Source organism: Vespa mandarinia, chromosome 2, assembly GCF_050613455.1.
Source record: "Vespa mandarinia isolate Hongniang chromosome 2, ASM5061345v1, whole genome shotgun sequence".
In the NCBI taxonomy this organism is placed as follows: Eukaryota; Metazoa; Arthropoda; class Insecta; order Hymenoptera; family Vespidae; genus Vespa; species Vespa mandarinia.
In genome coordinates, this window is record NC_140811.1 from 19047349 (window position 1) to 19052500 (window position 5152).

The 5152-nt window shown below is 33.2% G+C and overlaps 1 protein-coding gene across 2 annotated transcripts in view; it reads right to left on the reverse strand.

The window, feature by feature from the left end:
• Positions 1-5038: 5038 nt before the first annotated feature.
• The window catches only part of LOC118439565 (uncharacterized), a 6669-nt gene continuing 6555 nt past the window's right edge, over positions 5039-5152 (reverse strand). For both annotated transcript variants that reach the window (XM_085664602.1, XM_085664601.1), the window contains one exon: positions 5039-5152. This exon is cut by the window's right edge and continues 301 nt beyond it. The gene's annotated coding sequence lies outside the window, so the exon portion shown is untranslated.

Below are 5152 nucleotides of genomic sequence, written 5' to 3' on the forward strand. Positions count from 1 at the left end.
TTCTACTTTGGCTCGATACCGTGTCTCTTGAGGGAACAAGTATGTACCACCGCGTTGCGTAGGATATATATATATATATATATATGTACATATATATATATATATATATATGTATACACTGTCGTCGACTTTTAATAGTAATTAAACGATTTAACCACCACTTAATCAAATAAATATAATACTCCGTTGTGCTTTAATCGTTTCTCTCTCTCTCTCTCTCTCTCTCTCTCTCTCTCTCTCTCTCTCTCTCTCTCGTTAGATACTCTATCGGGGAATAAAAATGGAAAAAAAAAAAAGAAAAAAAAAAAAAAATTAAAAATGATTCTCATTCTAAGAAATTGTACGGACGTACACTTCGATCGTAACATTCATTCTGTTTCTTTTTTCTTCTTTTTTTTTTTTTCTTTTTTTTTCATTCTCTCGTTAATCTCCATTGTTTCCTTCCTTAAATCAATGTTATTAAATGTATATGTTATTCGACGATAAATTGTAATATTGTTTCTAATATTCTTCTTTAAATATTCGAAGAAGATCAATAAGGATTTTCATAAAATTTATCTCTTTCGAATTCCTACGCCAATGGGTGCACGTATCAGGGTCCATGCAGGTAGTAAACACATGTATATCGTATTGTAGATCGCCCATGCACACGCATGGATTCACACATATAGAGACAGTCAGGGGGGGACAGACAACGCATACATATACAAGCATGTAACGTAGAGACAGCTTCTCCTTCGTCACCCTTAGCAGCCAGCCGAGTAAACATTGAAAGATTTTTAACCACCGATTATGCTCTGTCACGATAAGCCAAACTTCTTCTTCTTCTTCTTCTTTTTTCTTTCTTCTTTTTTTTCTTTTTCCTCTTCTTCTTCCTTTCTTATTCTTTTTTTTCTTTTTTCTTTTTTTCCTTCTTTTTCTACGATCCACTATCGTTCCTATCGTATCATCGTTTCGACGATTCTTTTCCTTTTTACGTTTAAGTGACAAAAAAAGAGAAGAAAGGAAAAGTTTTTTTTCTTCGTACTAAACGAATGAAAGTGAAAAGAAATTAATACGTCATAATAAGTACGATTTAAAAATATTTAATGATAATTGTGACTTGTCCTTCTGACGAAGGACAAAGTCTAAATAGCAACAATAACAACAACAACGAAGCACCTTTCTTGCACGATCGCGATAATAATAATAATAATAATAATAATAATAATTGAAACATCTAAACATATCTAATTTTCGTTCAACAGTAATAATAATAATAATAATAAAAAGAAAAGAAATATATAAATTTAGAACGTAACACATTTAGCGTTTGTTAAATACGCATTTATAAGCTTTACGAAGAAAAGAATTACTTATCGTTATACGATGGTAATTAACGATTTGATGATAGTTATTTCAAGCCGAGCCGAGCCGAACCGAGTCAAGTCAAGCCAAGCCGAGTCAAGCCATGCCAAAGCCGTACTTCTAATCCCTGGGATAAGATCGTTCGATAAATGCTCGATTAGGTATCGCCTAAGAGATAAATCTTAATTGGTGTCGTGTTAACTTTTATCAGAAATTCGTATATGTAAAAGACATTAATTGGGCTTTATCATTTATCCGGTCAACGTCGTCAATTATATATATATATATATATATATTTATTTATGTGTGTGTGTGTGTATGTGTGTATGTATGATATTATCTACGTAATAATATCAAATTAATAAATAAGAAAATATGAAAAAAAAAAGATTCGTAAAAGTAGACTTATTATGATATTAGAAACGATACTCTTTCACGATTGGTCGGTAAATTTCAATCGACAGATATATCGCGATATTCTCATAAATTTCTTAAATTCCCCTTTATATCGTCGTCTTCGAATGATATGACTCATGCTTTCTCTCTCTCTCTCTCTCTCTCTCTCTTTTTCTCTCTATGTGACTCACGTAACATAACGTAAATTACGTTCGAAGGTGATCTCTTTCGTTGAAAAAGGTTTACTCACACGAGATGGAAAAAAGTCATCGAGTTTCTAATGATAAAGGTATTTACGTTAGGAGAATTGAAAAATTTGCGCGGAAAAAGATATCTAAAATCGGTGTACATATATATATATATATATACATATACATATACATATATATATATGATTATAATGCTATACATATACATATTATATCGCGATGAGCGAGGATATTTGCGTTGCACTCAATTACGCCGATGACATTTAATCGTGTAATCAGGTATTTATTGCCACGTCTTTGCTCAAATATCAGGAAAGTTCTTTTTATTAAAGCGATAAAAGGAAACGAGAACGAAAGATCTACGATTACAACCCTTTCGAAGATTAAGAGGAAGATCCAACGGCCGTTCTAGTTTCTCCAAACTAGAAATATATATATATATATATATATATATATATATATATATATATATATATATATATATATACACTTTTTTCATACTTACGTTTGTAGATGCTTATATATATATATATGTATATATGTCTGTATAAGATAGATAAATAGATAGAAATGGAATGGCGAATTTTTCAACAACAAAATAACGTCCGGAAACAATTAGTCGAATTTTACGTCTAGGGTGCAATTATGCCGTTTAACGGATATCATGGCGTCGTCTTTTCACCGGCTCAATGCTTTCCACCACCCCTTGTCTAGGTCTCGTACAACCCTCGCGCGCAAGCTCTCTCTCTCTCTCTCTCTCTTACTCACTCGCTCGCTCTCTCTGGCTGACTCTCCATCTTTATCTCTGTCTCATTCTCTCTCTCTCTCTCTCTCTCTCTCTCTCTCTCTCTCTCTCTTTTATCCCCCTCTCCATCCGAAGCCCTCTTCCGTAATTAGAATCTGCCTCGCTTCTACGAAGCTCCTCCGCCGCCATCTCTGCCGCCACCTCGCCCCCTCACCGGCCATTACTTTTAATGGCGTTGTTAATGAAACTAGGTGTCGCCAAATTAACCTCCCATTCCACAGCAGTGCTCAACCAAGAGCAAACTATCGTCTAACTATACGTTTTCTATAGTATGAGAAATCGCGTCGACCATTTACGATTTTCATCTTCAAATTATTTTCTATCTTAGATTTTATACATATGTATATATGTATATATATATATATATATATATAAATTTTTTTTATTTCGTCTTAGTATTCCCCAATCAATTTCCTTGTTACTTTTATCAAAGGACTCGTTTATTTTTTTACTTCGTTAAAAGAATAGAAAAGAAATAGGAAATAGGGGAAAGAAAAGAGAAAAAAAGAAGAGAATAATTCTCTCTCTCTCTCTTTCTTACTCTCTGTCTCTCTCACTCTCTCGCTCTCTCACTCTCTCTCTCTCTCTCTCTCTCTCTCTCTCTCTCTCTCTCTCTCTTTTTCTCAGAAAAGAAAAGAAGAGAATCAAACTAGAAAGCGTAACTCTTGAAAACGTCGACGCACACTTTAACGTAACGCAAACTAATGGATAACCTCGTTCGAAGTCCCCCCTTGTGGTGGGGGTCCGTTTGAAAACCACTGGCGCAGGCTGATTACCGCGGTAACCACCCCCCGAGCGCCAATTAATCTTAACTTTTACGGGGCAAACACTTTTCATTAAGCCCACTCCTTCCTCCGGTCGGTCGGTCGGTCGGTCGGTCGGTCGAAAGAGAGAAAGAGAGAGACAAAGCGCGAGAGAGAGAGAGAGAGAATACTCAGTTTCCATCCCCACATTCGTTCTCGTTTCTAGCAAAGCTCTCTCTCTCTCTCTCTCTCTCTCTCTCTATCTCTATCTCTTTCCCCTCTTCTATCCCCTTCCAACCCTCTTTTTTCTTCAACCACCCCTCGCAACCCACTGGAGGAAAATGGCTCCCCAGACAAGCGTTTAATCTGGCTCTAATTAGCAACTTACCCTCCGCCATCCTACTCCTCTTGTCTCTCTCTTTCTCTCTTTGTCTCTGTCTGTCTCTTTCTCCCTCCCTCTCTCCCTCTCTCTCTCTCTCTCTCTCTCTCTCACCCCTTCCTCCAGTCCCCTTTTTCCTCTGCCATTCTGCAAGCAGTTTTCTCACATTCTCCAACTTCTCCATCGTGTTATTTGATTCCTGCATAAATACGTATCCTCCGCTTTGTTTACTTACTTATTTTCTCTTCGAAGGATAATAATTTTTTACAATTGAAATATTCTAAAGGACTAAAGGAAAGATTAATATATTAATGTAAATACTCGATGGGATTTAAAATTTAGGATTCATATCGTGGCACGGGTTATGATTAAACTGTAAAATTTGGAGGATAAGAAATTTAATATGCTTCTTCGTAATATTCTTCTTTTCTTTTTTTTTTTTCTTCTTCTTTTTATGTATTTGTTCTTATTTGCTTTGTTTTTTTTTATTTCACTAATTTTTTTTTTATTATCATTATGATCATTATTATTGTTATTATTTTTATTTTTATTTTTATTTTTATTTTTTTTTTCTTCTTTTTCTTTTTAATTCGATAAGCGGATCTAAATGATTAAAGCAAGTTTATCGATGATTATTTTTTTTATCCTCGAAAGGTATACGTACGTCGTCGATAATAACAAGAGTATTGATCGGTAATGCAGTCTATCGCGCGTCGATAAATAAAGATTTTGGGAACTACTTTATCGATACATCAATCTATTGCCTCTTACCTCTTATCGATAACATTATCAAAGAGGAGATAGATTTGTAATGATCGATGATTAATACATTCCTATAATAAATATTATTCCAAAGTTATTTTGTTTTACGTTCGAGTAAAATCTTTCGTAACAATTAAAATTATTTTTTAGCGCACGCACACGTAGAAGAACGACGTGATTATTATTATTATTATTATTATCATTATTATTGTTATTATTATTATTATTATTATTATTATTATTATTATTATTATTATTATTATTATTATTATTATTATTATTATAATTATTATTATTCCTATAATTATTATTATTATTATTATTATTATTATTATTATTATTATTATTATTATTATTATTATTATTATTATTATTATTATTATTATTATTACCCCTTTCTTTTTTTTTCTTTTTTTATTTCACGTCATCCCCATCACGATAAATGTCTCTTTCGAAAGTTAGTGGTAGTAGCTTTGGTAACTTTAACAAACGTTAACGCACTGCACACGAC